Source organism: Cyanistes caeruleus, chromosome 4 (assembly GCF_971803275.1).
Source record: "Cyanistes caeruleus chromosome 4, bCyaCae1.hap1.1, whole genome shotgun sequence".
Classification (NCBI taxonomy): domain Eukaryota; kingdom Metazoa; phylum Chordata; class Aves; order Passeriformes; family Paridae; genus Cyanistes; species Cyanistes caeruleus.
The window spans coordinates 16,439,140-16,463,330 of NC_141704.1; the positions used below are offsets into that span (position 1 = coordinate 16,439,140).

General features: G+C 37.0%; 1 long non-coding RNA gene across 1 annotated transcript; it reads left to right on the top strand.

Annotated features, from left to right (window-relative positions):
* The first annotated feature begins 457 nt into the window (after positions 1-457).
* LOC111923031 (uncharacterized) lies at positions 458-23,284 on the top strand. Its single transcript, XR_002860877.2, has 5 exons — positions 458-828; positions 946-4,706; positions 5,920-6,013; positions 17,895-17,970; positions 19,630-23,284. It is a non-coding gene; the product is annotated as an uncharacterized LOC111923031 (long non-coding RNA).
* Positions 23,285-24,191: the final 907 nt, after the last annotated feature.

A 24,191-nucleotide genomic window follows, 5' to 3' on the forward strand; every position in this document is an offset into this window, starting at 1 on the left:
CCCTCTTAGTCTCACCTTCTCCAGACTAAAAATCCCCGCTGTCCTCATAACAGAGATGCTCCAGACCTTTCATCATCTTTGTGGCCTCTGCTGGACACTCTTTGGTAGTTCCTTCTCTTTTACTGAGGAGATCAGAGCTAGAAGAATTTATGTTAAATATTAATATGTAGTAAAATAAAAAAATACTCAAGGAAGTATTGGCAAGTGTCTTAAACACAGGCATCTACTGAGGAAGGCAGGAGCCTCCCTTGGACTGGAAAATGTAAACCCCCTCCCTCGAAATTATTGTAATTTGAAATTAAGGGGCTCTCAGGCAAAGACATGAGAATAGGAATAACAGCTCTTTACTTTAATAAGGCAAACACACAGCAGCAGCTCCGGCGTTAGCCCCGAACAGAACAGGACGCAGTGACCCTTCCCCTGGCTGCAGCTCCGGGCACGGCCGGCAGGCGGCGCTGCTGCTCCCGCCGGCCGGGGCGGGGGCGGTGGTTCCGCCGCGCCGCCAGGGGGCGCTGTGCCGCGGGCTGAGGCCACACGCGGTAATGGCGGCTCGGCCCAGAGGGGAAAGGGTGGAGGAGAGGCTTTGCTGCACAAACCTACCTGGGGCGGCCGGTCCCGGTGCTCTGCAGGACTCTCGGAAACAGCAAGCTGGCCCGGCTGGATGTCTCGGCAGTCAGGGGGTGCGGGGCAACAGAGCAGCGAAAGCTCGGGGCAGCGCCGAAGAAGCAGCAGGGGCGGGACAGCGGCACCCGGCTGCCAGCAGGGCAGAGGAGTGAGCTCAGGATCCCGGCACCCGAGCAGATGGGGATAGGTCCCTCTTTTAGTGAGGTGGGTGATAAAAACGTCCCAGTCCAGCAGCTGCTCTTACGAGCACGGGCTCACCCCCGGGAAGGCCGAGGCGGTACAGGCCTGGGCTCCGGCGGTGACAGGGAATTCTCCCCACAGCAAACAGCAGCTTGGGCCGGCCTCCGATGCCGAGAGCGAGAGACCAGCAGCTGCCCCCGCACCTTCACCTGCCCAATTCTGACGGTTTCTCCTCCCTCAGAGAGATATCTCCACTGCAACTAGATGCCCTCCTTCCCTGAGGCTTGGCCACATCTTTGTTTTCTTAAGTATCCAGTTGTTAAGGTTTCCTAGCAACTTATGGGAAAAATTGTATAAGTAAAAGGAACAAAAGGAAGAAGGGAAAAATGTATTTCCTTATTCTTACAGTTTGTGAGTTACAAGCGAAGTAGATATTTTTAGTTGACAATAAAGAGCTGAACAAGGTTTATTATAGCAACTTTAATATAGCAGTTATGCAGAAAAGCCTACAAACAGACTTTCAGAACTATAATTTTTCTGGTCATAGAGTTCTTTTTCCAGCACAAAGGCGTCTGCAGTGTCTAAGCTTGACTTCTATCCCACATAAACCTTATTAAAACATCTTTAAAGAAATGTAATTTATTTATGGATTTGGAGAAAGTTCTTGAGATGAGGTTAATGTTTGTGGTTATACAAATACAATGCGGGTTAAATCTCCTGACAGGTACGCAGTTATTGAAAATAAATAAACCAGAATAGATTCTTTTCAAATTTATTCCTCATCAAAATATCCAGGAAAAAAAAATAAAAGAGTAGTATTTACTGCAGAGAACAATTCAAGAGAACTGATCTAGTTTTGGTTTTCTGTCTGCATCTCTTAACTGTATGTTTCTGTCAGACAGGCATTCCTTAGTCATATGATCTATTGGCAGTGAAAGGGCCCAAATTCAGTGTGTTACGAGCTATAAAAATTTCTCTGGGATGTGTACATTTTTTATAAGATCTATTTATTCATTCTTGTGTTGACCTCACAAATAATTCAATCTCCTAATTTTCCCAAATAACTTCTGACAGTGTAACTACAGATCTGTGTTGCAAAAGTCTCCTGAAGATATTAGGATTTTTCTCATTTTCAGTCATAATAATTCGTTTTTGCCTAAAACGATTATCAAGTCATTAAATTCTCTTCCATTTTCTCTATATGTTATAAATACACTTAATACATTGATATCTGTAAGCTTTCCACTTTACTGACAATATGCTGGACATAGAACATACTTTGATCATATTGCCTTCTGGTTTTTGATACACCACCTTTTTGAAAATGTCATCAAATCTTAATGAAACATATGTGTATATATCCTCTTCTGCTTGGAAATTTCCTGTAGTGCTGGCTAGATAAATTCTCTGAATGGTTCTTCAGAACAGGCACATCAGAAAAGTGGAGACTAATGCATGCTGACCTGCCATATGGGCACAATTTCACTGAAACCCTTTCTTTCTTCTTATGAGACGTACATACAAATCCCAGAAGCTATGTACACAGTTTTGTGTTTAATAACATAGTGCAGCATACTGTTCACGAAAGTATGTAGGCACAGATGAATCATGAACATAAACAGGGGGAGACAGATTGTATACATTGAGCCTCTGTGTCTAACTCTCACACCGAGCACAGTGGATGCCAGTCCTTATGCCTGAGGCAGCAGCTACCCACAGAACCTCTACCCTGGTCCTCAGAAGCATCTTATTAACCCCAGAAGAGCCACAGATTCTGTATTACCTGCTGTTAGTATCTGCTCTGGGAACACCTGTAGTCGCCCTGTCTGTTGGGCCTTCAGCATGGAAATAATATTTGCAGCAACCCTGAGCAGCTTTTCAGCTTCCCTTGAGTTACTCTCACAGGCTCTGCTCCTCACCTTGTCGCTCACAGCAGGATGACAGAAAGCTGGTAAATTTTGTTGTGGAATCAGCTGCTGGTGTTGCAGAAAAGCACAACAAATTCTCAGCTCTAGAAATTTGAACAGGGGACCAAAAACTACAGTTAGTAAAAGAAGACAGAATTTTTAAAGATAGAGTGGATAGGAGATTGCAGAGACAAAGGAGGAGCAATGTGCAGAAACATAATAGCCAGAAGACACCAGTGACAGAAGTAATCTTTAGACTGTAAATGGATGCGAAAAGAAGGGCTTGGGGGAGATATATATTTTTTAGAAAGAGTGAACAAACAAAATCCCAAAGAACTAGAGCACAGCTGTCCATCCTGTACGCTGTGGAAAAAAACAGCACAACATTCCCTCTTTCTGCGAACATCTGGTCACAAAAGGAAGCCAAGAACCAGAAGAAGAGCAGTTCACTGGCAAACACATGCCAGCATTCTTGCTATCGCTACCATACAGCTCTGGTCCATGTTTCAGGCACAGAGATTTAATGACTGCGTGACTTGAAGAAAATAAATGTATTTATTTTTCCCCCAAAATTATGGGGCTTGAGGTGAAATAAGAAAATCCAACCGAGAAAGAAGAAAAACAATCAATGTTGTGTAGTCAAATTCAAAATGTTTCTCAGCATGGGGCCTTTGGCTGAAGACTTCAAGAAGAGCAGGAGATCCCAAGATGCTGTGCAGGAATTGCCTCCCCTCAGCATACACATGACTTGTTGAAATATCCATCCAGCCACAAGATGTCAGCACACTCAACGGGAATTCCTACAAAAACCAAAATCTGTATAAATGGGGGTATTTCTGTGTCACACATCTCTCCTCCTGCTATTAATGGAAAAAAAAAAAATTATGTTTCTGAAGGCTTACATGAAATACCACATTCAGGCTGTGCCTTCAAAGTGGAAATACCTGATGTACCATGGTTTGACCATAGTATTTAATGAGAGTAAAATTCTGAAATAGGATGGAGAACATGGTTTTCTCTTCCCACTCTGAAAGCAACAGATGTTGGACAAGGATCTAAAATAGCTCATAAGCACATGAATAATATTCAGTAACAGAATGTAAGCTCTGGCCAGCTGCTTAGACATTCTAGACTGCACACTCAGCTTTGAAATCCTGCTTCAGTACCTCTCCAGAAATTATTTTGCCTCAGTAAAATGTCCAGATACCTGTTTCATGGCCTTCACAATCGCACTATCTATAAACCCTTAAATAAAAAATTGTACAGGTGGGTTCTGGCTGGTGTGCTAAGTACCATAAGTAGAGGCCGTATGGGATCTGAACATAGCACAAAATAAATTAATCATGTCCACTTTCTTTCAAAAATGGCTCAGACTCAAGATGTCATGATATCAGCAGTATTTTGCAATTTGCCTGACCAAAATATTCAGTGAGTTGTTCCTATTACTGCATTCCTATCTGCAAATAGTCAAGTTTCACCTTGGGCAGGAAATTGCCTGGAATCTTCCTGTAAAATATGGTCAGAATTTCCTCTATGTCATTTGAATTCGTTGTGCACATCAATGTATCCACAGCAGATGGTATATGAGAGACTTTCTGGGAAGACTGGGGTAGCTAGATTCTCTGACTTCCATATTAGGTAAATTTGTAGTCAAAATGTACAACAAAATTAGTGGGCATCTGGAAAAAGAAAAGTTCCTTGGAGATACCAGCATGCCTTACGTAGAGGAGAGTTCTGTGCTGTGGATGTTTTAGTATTTTTTTTTTGACAAAGTCATCAAACATGAAAAGAAGAATGATTTAGTTGATACAGTCTAGCTGTATTTACAAAGTATTTGACAATGCCATCTCTCAAGCCTTTTAAAGAAAATCATACACTCTTAGAATATGCTGAGTTGGAAGGGACCCATCATGATCATCAAGCTCAACCCCTGGCCCTGTGCAGAACACTCCAAGGATCACTCTATGCTGCTGTGGAGTTTCGCAAGGGGCTGAGGTGAGACTTGTGCTTTACAATGACTTCATGTAAGTCCTAGAAAAGGCATTTTGTAAGGAGCTTGGAAAGCTTGCTGTTAATACTAAATTATTCAGAATAGGAAAAATGCAGACTGACTGTGAAAAATTGCTGCAGAGACTTATGAGGCTGATTGGAAAATAAAATGGCAGATGAAATGCAGTGCAGAAAAATGTTAAGTGATGCACAAGAGGAAAAAAACACAAATTCACATATAAAATGATGAGCTCCAAGCTAAGTGCTACCTCTCAGAAGAAAAATCTTGAGATAATGAGAGTTAGTCCCACAAATATGTCAGTCCTATTCTGAATAACAGGCAAAAACTCAAATAAAATGGTAGTAACTGTTAGGAAAAACAAACAAACAAAATAAACAAACAAAACAAAAAAAAACAACCAAAAAAACAAACCTGTGAACAACATAATTTTCATTTGCAAATCATGAATCACTTTTAAAACAGTTCAGACCTCTCTCCCATTGCTCCCCAATATTCAAAAGGATATAGCAGAATTTGAATTATTAGCAAAATAATGGTAGTAACAGTTATTATTAAAGATGAGTATTTATTTCCAAAAGGGACAAAACTGAGGCATATAGAATAAGCTAAGACTCTTCTATCTAGAAAAGAAACAAATTAGAAGAGAAAACAGGTTCCATAAGCTCAGACAAAGACTGAGCAGAGAGATGACCCCCAGCTGGGTGATCCTTTCTGACTGACCTAGTAGAGCCATTCCACAGTGCTGACCACATCCTGGCCAACAGGTAGTACAAACTGATAAGACGCACTTTGGCTATTAATTTAGCTGTTGGCTAGTACCACTTACAGAGCTTTTATTACCTGTGGTGCTGCCATTTATCATGAACATTTTGATTAGTAAATTCACCTTATTTGAAGAAAGTAAGTCAAAAACATTTGAGAACAAGTTTTAGGAATAACATAAGGATGTTTTAATATTTATTTATTTATATTATAAAATAGCATAATAATACCTATAATCTGATAATCTGGCCAGGTAATCATTACTTAGGTAAAAGCCTAATTGAAATTAATGAACATTTTCTCAGAGGAATGGTTTCAGGATTCTCTTCTATATAGATTATTTATATCATGATCATCACCATAGTTTCTGAATGTGTTCCAGTAGTACATTAAGCAATGTGACTAACATCTGTCACATGTTTTTTTTTCCTTCAGTCTCTCTCCAGGGAGATAAATATATGCAGTTGAGTTTCTCGTATCCAAAAGGAATTTTGCCAGGTGAAGTGAGGAAGAGAAGCTAAAAAAAAAGGTGGGGAAAATATTTTGTGTTTTTTCTATTAATGTACAATTTACTGTATTTTTACATAAAAATTTATTGTATTTTTATATCAGTGAAATAATGAGAAAAAATATGTACTGCATTTAGACCTTGCTATTTCAATTTGTAGCCTCACTTTTGAGTATGACCTTGATGCTGAATTAAGCTTCAAGTAAAATAAATAATTTGACTCACTTTCTTTTCTGAACTAATAGTGGTAATCAGAAGACAAAAGAAAACTATGAATCATGTTTTGTTAATGCAGAAGAAAAGACAAAATGTCACCAATCATGAAGTGATTTTTCAAGGATGATAATTGAATGGTATCTAGTTACTAAGAAACTATGTTAACATTTTAAAATGTTTAATTACTTTAAATTGCAACTGATTTTTAAAATAAAATATTTCATATACATGGATTAATTAACTAAAATTTGCAGTGAAGTTTAGCAAAATAGTACCATTCAATGTTTGACTTGGAATATATTTGCATATTTTTTGAACAATAAAAATTCCTAACACAGATTGATATGTAATTTTCCTTGCAAACCACTTCAAGATATTTTTTTCAAGGAGTGATTACTATGACCAAAATCTGCACTTCACAGATGTAGTTACTGAAAGAGGTAATGACTCATGTAGTGTAAAACTGAACTAATGCTACATTCCTGGTTGCCTGTGGACGGACCATACTGCTTCCCCAAACAAAAGAACAGAAGTAAAGTAATTAATAATAGACCATCATGGTTTGAAAACCCTCCATTATCTTTTGTTTCAGAGTTCACTATTAAAGTGGCTTCTCCTTTTTTATTTAGAGAAGAACAGGGATTGTGATCTTACCAGCAGATGAGAAGTGGAGTTCAAATAACCATCTCATCTTGGATGTGGCCTTGGCTGCCCCCTTCCAGTTAAGATAGTCAAAATTAAAGGAGGATCTCTAGAAAACACGTATGGACTAACCACTGGTAGTATTTTGCAGCCCATAAAATGACAAATGTCATGTGTATTATTGTGCTGAAGATTTCAGAGAAATACCTTAAGATTATAGCCCAGTAGCACACAGACAAAAACAGTTCTACACTAGGTTGTTAGGCTTTTGTTAAAGACCATGATGAAATATCAAGTTGCTTAGTTTCATAATATTAAAGGAAGCTTGGCCCTGCTGTTATTAAATAGGTCTTCCTTTTCTCAGTGACAGACTTCCCATTCTAGCTAATGACATAAAACACATCTGAATATTTATTATGTGTTGAAAGCACAAATGTTGGATAGAGACAGAATATAATAATGCCTTTTATTTTTCTTGAGGCGATCTGTCTTGGCATTCTAAGTGCCAGAGATAAAAGCAGCAATAAAAAAATAAAAAAAAAGAAGAAATGAATACCTCAAAATAACAAAGCATTACTGAATAAAGGCTAAAATCATCTTAATGCATCAGTCTGAAAGCCATCCAAAAATGACCTATGAGAGCATCCTGTAAAATTACAAACCTATGCTTTTGCCAGGAGCGAGCCTTCCTTATGCCTTAGGCTGCAAAGGTGAATTTTCTCAGAGATTGGCTCTTGAAATAGTTCATGTCTCCTAAGAGGGTTTAAAGCTATAGAGAGTGCCAGAATTTCTGCAAGACGTGGAAGTTACGTAATACAACCACTGACTATGGATCTGAGACTATAGCTCATTTTCTTTGTCATTTAGTATGGCTATGTGCTAAACGAGATCAGAATTATTCATGCCAATGAATACCTAAGGAATTCCCCTATGGTAGGTCTGCGTATTGTGTGTGCCACATACACAAGTCTTAGACATGCAGTTTAACTGGGTCTAGTGACCTTTAAAATCATGCCTGTTTTTCACTCATGAATCATCACTTTGTTTAGCAGGTAGATAATGTTAATTCACATTTCTGGCCTTTGCTGACCTCCTTCCAGCCTATGTCCTTTATTGCAGCAGGTGAATGTTCTGAGGTAAGCATAAGCCAGGGTACAAAGCAGCAAGTTATAGCTATTCAATGACTGTTTTATTTAAATATTCACAGTGAGCTTGAACCCCACACATACACTTGAATTGTAATCACGGACCTACTTGTAGGAGGAACAGGGAAAATCTTCTCCTGAAAACTTTGATAGTTATTCCAAAATGTAATTGATTTATTTCAGATAAAAATGGACTGTGAAGGACCGAATGTCTCCCTAGTCCGTTTCACTGGTGAAGAGAGTGCTTTGGACAAAATATAATTGCTAGGATTTGTTATTTCTTCCAAAGGAAAATTCTTGCTATACAAATTGTCTGATGATTTTGGCCTTCTGGCATCACTTTTTTCCAAGACAGGCAAAGACTGAGCAAAAAGAAGCACCGAGTGCAAACATCTTTGCCATTTCTTTGCTTATTTCCTCTTCAGCTTTGAATTTTTCATTCTTTTCCCATTCTATATGCCCATATCATGTCTTCCTACTCTCTTTTCTTCCTTCTTGCTGTTCTCATTCTTCTACTTTGCTTTATTTTGTTTTCATTTTGCACTTACCTTCTTCTTTGTGTTCACTGGATTCATTTGACAGAAGACATCCTGCTCTCTGTCTTGCTTTCCACTGACCTCCCTCCCTATTTTTAAGTTTTTCATCCCTTTACTTTCAATGTGACTCTCTCTCTCTGTATAGTCCCCAGTATATCCTTTGAATGTATGTATGCATGTAGAACAGACGATCCCATCTTTTATCACACCTTTTAAGCTGCACGGAGCTTCCAGCCCTTGATCTCCTTATCTCACACATTCTGTGCCATGTTTTAATGCTGTGATTAATAAAAAGTCTGTGTTGGAAGCTTTTAGTTACATAATAGCAAATAAACTGTCACTTTGGTTTGTTGGGGTTTATTGATGGACTATTAAAAAGTTAACAAACTATCAACTCCCAGATGGCTTCTATTCAAATACTGAGTGAAAACCTAGACTTTCTGAGAGTATCTTGGTCCTTTGAGTAGCAGCCATCCTTGTGGCAACTTCTTACCTAATATGCTTTTGTTGAATTGCACAGTCCCTTCTTTCCACCTCCCTCCAAGGACACTAGCTCTTGGTATGAGTGATCCAGTGCTATGAGGCTGAAGTCAGTCAGGGAGCTGAGCTAAACTGCCACATCACCGTGCTTGGTGGATGATACAGCCCTACAGCAATCACCTTTGGGCAGTCAATATTCAGTGGGAAGGGAGTTATAACACCTGTATTGGAATTAGGCCAAAACACAGCATGTTTATGGAAGTATTCCAGTCAGTCTTCCCCAAGGTACCTAGATCTGGGGAAGATGGTAAAGTATTACACTTCCCAGTGACTTTCTTCTCTAGTATTTGTTCACTGCCTTAGCAACAGGGCATCAGAATTTATATTTGAAAGCTGAGTTAAGCACTGATAATAATAACACTGAAGTTTTTAGAGCTTTATCAAACAAAATACATCATAGCTGTCTTTGCTTAGAACCCAGTTAGACCTTTGTATGTATATTTATTGATGACCTGTATAGAATAATAGCATAAATATGATAGACATAATTCTCTGTGCTCAACTAGTAAAAAAGGCAAAACGCTTTCATCCAAACGTCAAATACATAATTTGGATAAATCCACGAGGGTAATGTTCACTCTCTGCAATAGACCATCTGGCACAGAAGACACTGTGCCAATTAATATAGATGAAATGACTGTTAGCACTACAGATAGTAAATATTTCAGACTAATCATTTTTGTCATTTATCAGCTACACTCATCCTTCAAAATTTGCAGTTAGAGTCTCCAGCATGTTGAAAGAGATTGATCACGTTCAGACTTTTACTATCCTGCAAAACCTTTGCCTTCTTTTAAATTCTTTTATAGTTCTGGCTTCCACTATTTATGTGAGGGTGAAAGATTATTCTGAAGCAATAGCACAGTTAGCAACATTATTTGGCTGATTTACCTGTCTATCTCATTAACGTATATGTATTGCCTTGGTAATATTATGTTTAATCCAAATATTGTCATTCACCTCTTTTTCTCTAAGGAAAAGGTAAATACAGTTCGAGTAATACAACCCTAATGGCTATTTCAGAAAAGAGAATAATACTGTGTTTGCAGTATTAACTTACAATTTGATTCTCAGGAGGCTTGGTTAAATTTTCACCTCACCTAAAATCATTTACCATGACTGTATTTCAGTTATATATCTAAGAGACCTGGGAAGTTCTTTTATAATACCCAAGAACTATTATTTTAATGGCATTCAAAGAAAATTTTTGTATTTTGATTTGTTTTCCAGAGCCATTTGACAGACTTCTAAACAAAGCTGTATAGGAGCTGAGTAACATATTCTCCAGTGTTCAAAGTGCTTCAGAAACACCATAGTTTTGAATCCTATCCTTTAAGGTTGGAAACTTAGTAATAAAGCATTTAAAACCCTTCTAATACAATACCAGCAGTAAAATAAATTGTGTGATGGTAGAAGTAGCAGATCAGGATTTTTTTTTATTTTTCAGGCCATCACCTCACAGACTAAAGGAAAAAAATGAAAACAGAAGAAAATTATCAAAACACAGTTAGCTTTGTCTTTTTATTTTTCATTGTTTTTAAAGTTGTAGAGAGACAGGCAGAAACTTTGCATACTACTCATATGGAAACTTTGGGTATGCATATAGACCGGTGCAGATCAAGCCTCTGCAGTGTGATCAGAGAAGGGTTTTTTGAACATGGCTTCAGTACTTCGCACTTTTGAGCATATTCTGTATTGCATCACAGGAAGCATTTAATGATTATGAAAAAATATATTTTTTTAAATATCAGGATTGAAACATACCTTCATGAATGTGAATAGCACAGGATCCTAGAATCAGAATCATAGAATGGTTTGGGTTAAAGACCACCCAGTTCCAAACCCCTACTGTGGGCAGGAACACCTACCACTAAATCAGGTTGCTCAAAGCCCCATCCAATTATGCCTTGAACACTTCCATGGATGGCGTATTGGTGATTTTTCTGGGCAACCTATGCCAGTGCCTCACCACTCTCACACTAAAGAATTTCTTCCTAGTATCTAATCTAAACCTACCCTCTTTCAATTTAAAGCCATTACTCCTTGTCAAATTAACCAAAATATTATAAAATGTCTGATCTGAAAGTTTACTGCAAGTTTTGTTATAACTGAAATCACATACTGATTTCACCAATCTGACTCCCACTGTTATCTGAGGGCAACAGCTTCAGTAATGCAACAGGAGTTCTCAGTAAATGAACAGATAAGTGTGTTTGGCTATTTCTGGAATCTGTAATGCAGACATTCATGCTAAGCAAATTGGTTTTATTTTGCAACAAGTGCACCACAATGCTCTGTGAGGATTCAGAAATTTCTTGGGATTTGAGACATACACATACACGAAGCGGCTTTATGAAACACTAACTTGTGCCACTTTTGTTTATATTGCCCTTGATAAGCTGTTAACTTCCCAGAAATGAACCCACTCTATCATTTCTAGGGCCGTTAGTCTTCCATGAATTTGGTGGAATTGAAAGAAAATGAAATATAAGAACAGGTGGGAATTTAGAAAAAGATATCCCATATTTTTTAATCTCATTCTAGAATATGTGGCATTGTTTTCTTTTAGAGAGAAATGGTGGATACAAAATTATAGATATTTTAGAAAGTGACAAATTAGATTTTTACATCCACATTATATCACACATGTAGGCTTATAGAGTTTGCAACTTCTGTTACCATAAATACATTTGTGTTTAAACACCTAAAAACATAACTCAGGGAGTTATTCAAATATGTCTGAAGAACTGTATGTTACTAGAACATAGTCCCCCATTCCCCTACTCTGCAATTCAGCCATGTTCTTGCTTGTCCTGGATAACCTACAGGCCAGCTGAAGTTTTTAATTATCTGTTTATAAATACTCATACTGGAGACATATTCACTCACTATTTTCCTTCATGAAACTTTGCTTTCTAATATATCTTTCATGTCAGGGTTTTTTTGTTTTTTTTTACTTTCAGCATATTCCAACATTGGAGCATTCATTTCAGCATTTTTCAACATTGTATGTTTGCAAGTTCCTGGTTTTGAGCTGTGGGAGAAAAAACAAGAATTCAAATCGTTTGGACTAACTTATTTTTAATATTACTTATTGAGTAAACTTTTGTGATGGTTTTGTGGAGTGGAAGTGGACAAAGGCTATATTCCAGAGCTTTAGAAGAGTACCTAAAAAAGACCAGGAAATATAGTTATAGGGTTCAGTATCAAGATTAAGATATTCTTTGAAATATATAATTACTGTGAGTAGTATATCTTACTAGCTTTAATCCCTTCATTGTAGTGAATAATAGTTTTATAAACTGTGAACTAAAGACTGCTGGTGGTGAATGAATAAAGACTGAGAATACAATTTTCTGACCAAATCATAAAGGAATTCCCCTGTGCTGATAGGAATAAAATTCTTAAAAATGTTTATAAACAGTGTCTTTTGACAGCCACCCTTTACATTTGTCTTAATAAAATAATTGTTTCCAATTTCTACTGTTTTTTACCATATGCTAGCATTTGGTGTTGAGTGCATATAATTTTTTATAGTGTAAGGGAACAGTGTTCTTTCAAGTGACCTTGTAGGCACTATTACATTTTAAAGAACAAATAGCAGATGTGAGATATTAAATATGAATTTATGAATTCCAATTTACTTGGTAAAAGCATTTTCATTGCAACATTCACTTGCTTTGTAAGCTCCATCATGATTAAGATGTTTAAGACCATGATCCCACAAGAATTTTTCTCAGTGATAGAATGGCTCATACAGTTCTTACCTTCTCCCTCTCTTCCACTGTTCACTCCTATCCTTTCTCTCCCTTTCAGTTTTACTACAATCTTTACAGAAGGGAATAGGCTAGCCTGAAGTTACTGCTGGGACCAGCCTCTCAACCAAACCTCACAGTAGCATTTCACAGAGGTGTAAAAGGAGACTTTTTCCAACCAGAACTGATTTATGAATAATCACATCAGGCTGAAGAGACTCTATGAGACATTACACAACTTGTAAATGAGAATCATATGCAAGAGTGGCAGGATACAGGCAGAAATTTATTCAGAGATGAATTTTTTTTCACAGTCTACACAGTCTTGAAAAACTTATGTATTTCTCATTCTCTCACCATGTACCCATATTTACCTCTAACTGGGAAAGCAGAGCTCCCACAGACCAGTGGTCTCCATGCAGAGCATATGTTAACACAAAATCCTTGGAAGAACTGTGACAGCTGTCCTGAAATTATATTCCTGAAATTCACAGTGTTGTGAACAGCGACTGTCTCTACTCTTAACTTGAGACCTCAGGAGAGTAAGGAACTCAGTTGAGTGATTGGATTCATGTACAGCAAACTGTCACCCAGAGAGTGGACATGTGCCTGGGCAAAACAACGTTTCTGTACTATTGCTTTTAAAGGCTTACCTGTTCATTTTTGAGCATCTCTGGTTTCATAATAGTGCAGTTTTGTCATAAAAACATGAATACAAAACCAGAGCACAAAATCAGAATAAGGAGCAACGAGCTAGGCACAAATGAAAAATATGAATATTTGTGTCCCTGGGCATATCTTCCCAATCATTTTAATCTGCTTAGAGTATTACCCCTTTGCTGCAGGAATAGATGAAAATAAGAAACATAAGTATTTTTAAAACAAAAATTGAAATAGAAGTTATCTCTCAGTGTGCATTGCTTTCTCTATATCCTGACTTTTCTGAAAATTTAGCCCAGGGTGGTTAGACTGTGAAGAAGGAAGGAGAAGATGGGTTCTTTCACATGAGCTAGAAGGAGTTTTAAGAACATGGGGTTGACTGGAGGGAGAAAATGTAAAGTAAAGAGCAGAAAGGAAAACCACTAGGAGCAGTTAAGAGAAAGAAGGCAAATGAAGAGCATGAGGGAACGTAACATTATTTTAGCAGTATGATGAAATGTAAGGAGGGGTGGAGCTGTGCTGATAATTGAAATTAAACTAGAATACTCTATTGGCCTTCTGGAAGACTTAATATGTTCTATTCTAACCAGCAGCAGATTAACATGAGAATATTAAAAAAAAAAAACAAAAAAGAAAGCCAACAGACAATAACAACAAATATACAACCTTTTAGTACAATTAAAATGTCACTAGAGATTTCTTACTAAAACAGCAACAAACACAGTGATTCTTCCAAATGAAATGTAAGAGAAACCTTGGGTGAACTTGTGTCCCTCTTCCTGCTCTCAAGAGTACAAGCCTTAGAGTGGGATGGTCCTTGCTGCCTGCCAGCTCTAATGTGAGAAATTTCTGTCTGCAATTCAGTAGCTGCATGATACAAGGAGGCTTTTATGAGGAGAGGTGCCAGATCTTTTATAGTTCAACCAGGTATCAAGATCTTTGTTTAGAGCTAGCAAACCCCAACTGTATTCACTGCTTTGAGAATCCAGCTAGAAAAACCTTTGTAGACAAGAAGCACACAATAAAGTCCAGCAGATTCCTTGAAGTGTGGGTTTAAGCAATTGAAAATAAGAGAGGGAAGAATTCCTGGAACTTCTCAAAGGACTGAGGCAGAGCGTGCCTTTCCTCTTTGACTCTCTGATTCTGGTATTCAAAAACCACTGTCACAGCAGTTCTTCTAAGAAAATAGATCATTCAGTGTACTTTCACTGTCTTAGAGGATTCTCTGATTGTCCATTAATGTTTCTCCCCTGGTGCATGAATGCATGCCACAGGGGATAGACAGTATTTCAGATATTTGGGGTTTTTTCTGTGTTTCACCTGTTTTTAAACATGTGGACTTAATATTCTGGCAATTAGGACACTGATATAAACAGAGTTTTGTATATGCACAAAGAAGTTCAAATTGCTCTTTATCTGGAGGAAGTCCTTTTCAAGGACAGATTCAACATATGGGAAGTGGGGAGGTGGGACTAGACTGCTAAGTAGCTGTCACAGCCTTGTTTAGGATCTGTGTATAGCCATGGTACCCCAGGGAAATCATTGAACTCCGTTCTTGTAGGTATTACTTCTTCAGCACAGGGAAGACAAAATTATATGGCCTCTTTATCTCCACCTGATATGTTCACCATTTATCCAATAATACAGCTTTCTTTTGTGGGTTTAAGAAAAGGACTTACTATTTTGAGAGGCCTCCAAGAATCTGAAAAAAGTAAGAGTGTGTCCTGATGAAAGAGACCAGATCCCATAAGACCGTGCCTAGCGTCTAACTGTACTGGTGATGTGGGAATGAAAGCTGTTAACTGCCTGTCATGCGAAGGTTAGGACAGGCCAGGATGCAAGTTACAAGAGCTGACAAATGCAGACAGTATTGGAAATGACTGTGCGGTATGTTCTTGCTAAGGCAGACAGATAAAGAGGTTTTCTGCATTTTTTAAAAGTTTCTCCTAGTTAAATTAATCAAAAAGATTAAATTAGGAATTAATTTATTTTTAAAAGTTATTTTTCTTTGAAATTTACATAAGTTAATTTACAAACAAAGTTATATTCCTCAATATCCACAGTCCATGTATTTACCCAAGTGTAAATATCAGGGCCACAAAATTTTGATATGGGAAGAGATTCTGAGAGCCTGAAAAAGGGAACAGACTCAGAAGAACAGAAATTAATTCTGAGAAGAAAAATAATAGAATTAATCACTGAAATGACTCATTCAAATATTATGACAAGACAGAGAAGTGCACTTTAGGTCAGACCAGAGTTTATAAGGAAAAGAAGTAAAACAGACTATTCAACTGACAGTGGAGTTACAAGCTTAATGCCCTTCATCCCTCATGTCATTTTATTCAAACAGACTCAGACTACAACATATTTAGATACAAAATTTGCCTCTTTTTTTTTAGATAACCATGGGGTAGGTGAGAAGAGATGGGGTTCTATCCCGGGACAGTCCAGAACAGAAGCAGTTTACAGGCTTATACAGATTTGTAATCCTGCCCTGCAATACTCCTTGCTTCACTCCTTGTCTGCCTGTAATTGGCTTCACTGCAGATGGTGGTACTGATACCTATGGATCCCTTCTGAAGTGAATGGCCTTCTGAGAGCAGCCCTGGAGCAATGAGCAGGAGACTCTCCTTGTCTCATACAGCTCCATCACCTGCACAGATGGCCAGGCACAACCCTTGGGGCTGGCACAATATGAGTGTGAGCAGAGCCTTCAGTCCTTTCCCCTCATCTTTCATCAATAGATGGGAAGCTAAGTTGGGTGATGTGAAGATCCATAATAATATCTTGAAAAAACATTGATGACAATTTTTTTAATTGTTTAGAAGAGTTTTACAGAACTGATCTCTGTTTTCCTCTTAGCAAAGATCAATAATTGATATCTGGCTGTAGGTACAGGCTGAATATTGTTTTTTAATTTTCACACAACTACAGTCATAGTGCTGCATAGGCAAAAAACCAAAAGTGATCAAACTGGAAAGGCTGAAATCTTCTAGAAATGATGTTTAGCTAAAATAAGATTTGATGTCTTCTAGCTATTCTGTTTGACACTGTTACTGGTATTTTATGAAACTGTGTCAGATTACACTTCATTTACATTTCTGAGAGTTGTCCTGTAAACAAAAGACAGAGATATCACTCATTAAAAATTAAATTGGATCTTTTGGAAACCAAGTCTTAGGCAAGGAATCAGTTTTGAAATTAATTCCACCATTACAGAATCACACAAATCACCTTATTGAAATTGTTGCTCATGTAATTATGTTCACACCCTATTCATTGGTATCTCTTTATAGATAGGAGGATAACTATACAACATTTCTGAAATGTATACACTTTCACTTCAATCTATATTATTTACTATGGTATGTTCTTAATCATATCATGGTATCATGTGAAAGCTCTGCTTTATTTCCACATATTTCATCCATCCAAGTATTCAGTCATGGATGTGCATCACTCTTGCTATTTGAAGTTTGTTTTCCTCTATTCTTAAGGTTAAAGGGAGTTTACATGTTTTGGAAATAACCACTAACGGAAATTAGAGCTCAGGGGGCTGACTCTTGTCACAAACCTGAACAATTGAACTGCCAATCCTGAACACAAGAAACAAAGAAGAAAATGGATAGATAGGCACCTCTAAGGAATGTTGTTGACATTTTTTTTTTTTTGTCAATAGGAGGCAAAGTCTATATGCACTAAGAAGAACTTAAACTAATAAAGTATAACTTGATTTATTACTTCTGAATATTCAATATTTTAAAGGAAGATTACCACACCTCTGAGACCTAATACCAGCTTCTTCACCAAGGTTATACCCGTAGCCAACAGAAAATATTTTATTTTATATTTCCTTCCTTCCTTCCTTCCTTCCTTCCTTCCTTCCTTCCTTCCTTCCTTCCTTCCTTCCTTCCTTCCTTCCTTCCTTCCTTCCTTCCTTCCTTCCTTCCTTCCTTCCTTCCTTCCTTCCTTCCTTCCTTCCTTCCTTCCTTCCTTCCTTCCTTCCTTCCTTCCTTCCTTCCTTCCTTCCTTCCTTCCTTCCTTCCTTCCTTCCTTCCTTCCTTCCTTCCTTCCTTCCTTCCTTCCTTCCTTCCTTCCTTCCTTCCTTCCTTCCTTCCTTCCTTCCTTCCTTCCTTCCTTCCTTCCTTCCTTCCTTCCTTCCTTCCTTCCTTCCTTCCTTCCTTCCTTCCTTCCTTCCAGCATTTATGTCTTCTGCAATATTTTTGTTGTTCTGAAGAGCACTTTTGTAAATCTGCTTGCTAAACCCATGTGGTTCTCTGAGATGAATAATTTAAACTATACATATGTTAGTAACTTGACCCAAGGAGTGCATGAAATCTAACAAAAATGCTCGTATCATGCATGAAAGAAACTATGGACTAAACAATCTATTGTTCTCTTACAGGTAAAAAGATTATCTTATCATCATGGATGACTTGCTTTAACAGTTTTTCTCAGGAAAGACCTTCTTTGCAAAGATGGTAGAAAAATATACTTTTTTCCCTCTAAAGACTGAATACTATCATTTCCTCGCAAAACTGTCTATGATAAAGATTTTAAAAATTGAAATAAAAGATTTGAAAGGATACTAAAATAAAAGATAAAAAATTGTTGAGATATGAAAGTATTTTTAACATGTAATTTCATTTCTGGGGTCAAATCTGTCATAAAAGGACAGCTAATGTCATTAGAACTACTCTAATCAATGGAACTTATTTTCATCCTTTTAGTCTGTGAATCATCCACAAACAGAATCATTGAGGCATTAAGGTCAGCAGTGGATGGGCCAACTGGACTAGGCCCTGCTCAGAGAAGGATTAGCTAGAGTGGGTTCCTACAGATGGTGTCCAGTCAGGGTTTTTAGTGTCTCCAAGGATGTAGATTCCACAACCACTCTGGGCAACCTCTACAAGATTTTGATCATATTCACCAAAAAAACCCTGAAGTTTTGATTTCATGATGGAATTAAAACTGTGCCTACTGCTTCTTATGCTTGGATCATTGGATACCATAAAGGAGAGTTTGGTTCCACTTTATTTAATGTCCTCAAAGATATTTTTAAACACATAAGCCCTAAGAGGCTTCTCTTCTCCAGACTGAACAGCCCCAGCTCTCCAAACCTATAATGACAGATGCTTCAGATTCTTAATCATCTTTGTGGTCCTTGGCTGGAGTCAATCCAGTATGTTCATCCTTTTTTCTGCTGTAAGCTCAGGACTCCAGATGTATCTCATCAGTGCTGAGTAGAGGACAAGGACTGCCTACTTCAGCCTGCTGGCAGTGCTTTGCCTACTGCATCTCATGAGGCTGTTGGCCTGCTTTGCTGCAAGGGTGCATACCTGGCTCATATTCAGCTTGTTGTCCATCAAGAAAATAAAGATATTAAAGGGATTTGTATATTTTTATATCAAGTTGAAATGAATGGGCAGCCATCATGAATTTTAGGACTACAGATGAATTTAAAGGCAGTGTAAGCATGAAGGTCTTCCTATTAATAGTTTAATCTCAGGCTCTTTTAACTATATCATCAGCTTTTTGAACTTGGCTTTAGCTGGGGGAGAACTCAACCATTTCACAAAGCTGAGTTTTCAATCAAGCCATTCTTATTTCAAAACTCAGCTCCAATCTGGAGAAAAAGAATAACGTTTAATTACATACTTCAGTGCACTTCAGAATAGAAATGGGCTTTTGTTAATCACCACTGCAAGCTCTCAAACACCACTGAGAATCATGATCATCCTTTTAAGATGAACTAAATCCACGATAACAGGGAAGTGTCTAAATAGAGAAAGCAGAAACCTGGATTCTACTTTGGATGTGATGTTGGCATTTAAAAAGCAAAATACCAAGCATAAAAAATTTGGGAGCTTCATTCATTGTTTGCAGAATATTTTAGTACTCATGCTGTGAACTATATACAATCATGTTTACTTTCCTTTTCAGAAGAAATACATAGTCCAAAATAATATCTCTTTAAATGAATTCTTAAGACAGTAGCAACAAATCTTTACTTCTTAAAAATCATAGAAATAATGGTTGTTGGATTTATTTTTACAGAGTTAAATCTCACAGTACATTTGGAAGATATTTTTTAAAAATAAATTGACAAGCAGTAGAGCTTTTTTGGAGCATGATGCTAGTTTGTTATCATTTACAGGAACATGCTTGGAAATGAACAGAGTCTGGGCTCGAAATTTCTAAACAAAAATGAGTTGTCTGACATCTGAGATCCCAACAATGACTAGCTGTGAGAAAGAGTCTGAAGTATAGTTTACACATACCAGGAAAAGAGTCAACTAAAACAGAGGAGATGTGCAAGGAGGAGCAGTAAGCAAGAAAGAAGCTTTTAAATGTCTGTTAATAGTTTGTCAGAATCATTGTGTACATTATTCTGTGTGAGTAAAAAATAAGCAATGTAAGAAGAATGTTGAATACTGAATGAAACTTCCAAGTCTCATCTATGCAGAGCAGGAGAGAGTCCAAAATCTGACAAAGACTGACAGATATAAGAAAATCCTTGATATATGCATTAAAATATGGAAATAAGCTCAGAGAAACAGTAGCATTTGCTTTTGTTTCTGAAGTGAAAAATAACATTTACATTGCCTTACTAAGTAATAAGCATCTCTTATTTTCATAGTTCAATGTACTGAAAAACTTTACAACTTAAAAAAAAAAAAGTGAAAACCAAAGATGTGGTTTTACTACGCATTACTACAATTTTTCATGGGGAAAAAAAAAATAAACCTACGTGCAAACCTTCAGGTTATAAGCTGTTCCAGGCAAGGATTACTCTCCAAGCATTCGGCTCAGACTGGGACTCCTATTTTTTGGCTGTCTCTAAGTTGCCCCTTGCTCAGGACATCGTAACACTGGAGTATTTGTAAGCTCCAAGGATCCAAGGGAGAGAAATAGTTTGCTAACCAAAGTAGGTACTCATAGACCCTGAGAGGAGTTTTACTTCTCTCCACTGTCTACTTACAGAGTCTAGACTGCTGATTTAGGTGGTTTGGATTATCCTGCTGAGGCCCACTAACAACACTTTAAGTGTTGCTTTGGTGAAATGAAGTTCTTAACATAGTGTGAATACTGTAGACAGGCACAGCTCACAAACTTTTCTGCATCTGCACCCAAATGCCTCATCAAAAACTGTGGAAGAACCTTAGCACCAATAGTAAGTTGAATAAAAGTCTTACACCAAGATGAAATTGCTGCCTTCCTGTATCTGTCAGCAGGTCTGAAGTAAAACTGGGGTCTCTGAGTACTGTATCCACATATAAATAAATCAGCATACATCTATAGAATTAAGCTGTGATTTATTTAGTTCAGTTTCCTATTCATGTTTAATATTTTGGTGATAAATCTTTCAGATGACAAAGAAAATTACCATAAATTCCTCTGGGGAGGATGGTCTATTAAAATTTTTGCAGGACCTCCCACTAGAGAGACAAACCAAATGAAGCCACAAAGAATATGCAATCAAGCAAACATTGTGTGGGAACTGTGAGGCAGCAGGGAAATTTAAATATATATTCCTAAGGAAGAAAGAACAACAATAATCAGCACATGCACACACACACCCAAAAAAAAAAAAAATCGTCAGCAGAACTGGCTTTAAAACTTCTAGAATGATATTGGAGCTATTCTGGCAGAGCTAAAGATGCACAAAATTACAAAGACAGTTCTAATGTGATTGTAGTGCGAATAGAGTAGAATCCTCACTTTATGAATTGTCTCACAAACTAGTTTAGAAAAAGCATAATCTATATCTATGTCTAACTTTACATTCCAAAATGTAGACAAATGGCTCTCATCTTGGAGAGTCAAAGACCTGAAAATCTGCAAAATTTAAGAGTTTGCTCACTTTGTATACTTACAGACCAGTAAACTGACGGGGCTGTTACTGGGATCTTTAAAAGGTGTAATGGAAGGGGAGAGAAACATGGGGTAGGATTCAGCTCCAATTCAAGCATCTACTGCTGATGTTTCTGAGAAAATATATTTGCATTCCACATCATGATGGAAAGGTTCTGCAAATGAACCAGGAGCCTAAGCTCCAGTACAGGCAGAGACAATGCAGTCAGCACAGCCAAGGAATCATGGAGATTAATTCTTATATAACTCATATATAACTCATCCTAAGGAAAGCAGATAGCCATGATCAGCTCTAGGCTACACAGACTGTTAAGGATACCAATGAGGATAATAGGAGATTAAACTTTTAAGCTGTAGACATGTGGAGTCTTCCATTTATATATCATTACATGTGAGCTGATTTCCTGTCAGAGCATCTCAAAATCGAATATTAAACATTCCAGATTCTGTTAATCCTAAGAGGAATTGAACCTACATCTACTATATTCAAAACCACAGGCAGGAAAAACAAGCAGGGTCTGCAATAGAACTGTAGGATGAATCAGTCTGATTTTACACTTCAGCAGCCCCCAATTGCTTTGTCAGAGTGATAACCACACTGAGTAAAGAACTAAGAAAACTAGCCTCAAAGGACTTTGCAGTCAGTTCCTGTGTAAATACGATGTGCTTGTCAAGTAGGTTCATGTCTGTGGATACCATCAGCTCCTCATCCTGCGGGAGCGTCGCGTTTGCATCTGTGGCTGCAGGTACTGGAGGCACAGTTGCTATGCAAAGCCTTAGCCAAATTGTTCAATCAACAGTTTGAGCAAGGTGTGGGGGAAAGTGAGATGAGAAGGAGGAAAACTAAGCTTCTTTATTTTAAGACTGTTTGGAGATAACTGAGAAGTAGAACAGTACAAATATCTTCAGCTAAAATATACACGAGGCTGAAAATGCAAAGCTGAGCAAAGCTGAGTGTTTTCTGAAATTGATTTAGGTCACTTTTGATATAAGGAGTCAAAAGTGAAGTTTTTCTTTTTAAAATAAAAACCTCTTGAATTTTCTTGGAATTTCCTTCAACTTTACATACAGAAAATAACTTTTTCCTAAAGTGACTTTTTGTGGAAATTATCCATTAAAAATTCTGTAAAAACTATTTAATCTACTGAATGATTTTTTTTTAGGACTGGTAGAAAATGTAAAAAAAAATATTTCTAGGTCTGCTGAAGAAGAGTTAGATTCATGTAACAAAACTTTAATTGACATTAACAGCTTTTATTGATTGACTGGAAGAATTAACAAATAAAAAAATGCTTTTTGTGATCCTATAGTCATATTAAATAACTGAAAAATGTTTCAAAATTTAAAGAAAAAATTCAGAAGAAAAAATCTGGAGAAAACAATATATCTTGTATCAGCAGTCAGCCTATTTCAACAAAATTTTACTCCAAAATGAGGGGAACTAAATCACTCCTAAATAAATACACTCTATTAAGGTTGTTAAAAGTAAACAAATCAGTATTGCCTTCTTAGCTTTAGGTTTGTAATGCACGTGTACTTCAGCAGGAAAGAGATATTCTATTTGAACTTTATATTTAATTTCACTATGCTATTAGAACTTGATATTTTGTGTTATAGGGATTACATCACATAGGAATGCAAAGACATGAAAATGACATGCAGTAATGTCCAAGTGCCTATTTTTTTTTTCCCAATTTCTCCACATTAAGAAATATCTACACTTTCATTTTTCAATCCAAATAATAAAAATAAATTTTACAATGTCAGAATTTCCTGTGGGATGGAAATAAAGTTTTTGAACCAACTATACTAATAATATAAAGATATTTTATTCACTCTCCATGTTCACATGACTCTAAAAATATATCTGTTTGTTTGAAAATGTTGAATGTTTCATTAAAATTAGATCAATAAAAAAAATCTATTGTTGAGATATCTTTTTAATTCTACTAACATTGAACAAATTAAGGAACCAAGAACAGTTATATATCCAATGATGTTACCCTCTGGATGGAAGACAGATTTCCTAACAGTTATTGAATTCTTTAAAATGCTATTGAAACTTTCTGATTTTTTCACTGGAAAATGTCATTTTAAGTATTCTTACTGACAGCAGGTGTTGGAAACCAAAATTGATATCAAATGGACTATCTTGATTTAGCTGCTTCCCAGAGTACAGGATAATTGTTCCTCTAGACTCCCTTCTAAGCACACTGTTCATTTTAATAAGACTATTTTCCAGATAGGAAATCTTCTAATTTTATTTCACAGCCATCTAGTGATAGGAAAGACTTACTCAAATTTGGTGTACTGATATTTCTGAGAAAATACATTTGTATGCCACATCTATGATGGTTTAGAAGGTTAGTGTTACCAGAGCTCTGGTTGTGTCATATAATTGGTGCATTTTTATTTGATGTAAAGATATATTGCCTTATTGGAATTAAGTGGTAAGAGTATGTGCTCTGAATTACATTTATCAAGTATAATCACTTATTGGGGGAAAAAACACCAAACAAAGATCAATTGAGATCAATAACCTGTAGCCACCACCAGAAAATAAAGTAATAAATTCTACATTGCATACTTTTCTATTTAATTAAGTCACTATAATTGTCTTATACCTCAAAGGGTATAGAAAATGAGCTAAAGGAACTAAAAGTCACATGAAACACATATTCTTCCCAGAATATGGAGCCATATTGAAGATATTCAGCTTTTGTGATAAAACATTTTGGTCTTAATTGTGGTCATGAATTACTCTAAAAAAAGGATTCAGAACTACTGACTGTGATACAAAATTTTACATGTAGAATAAATCCAGCCT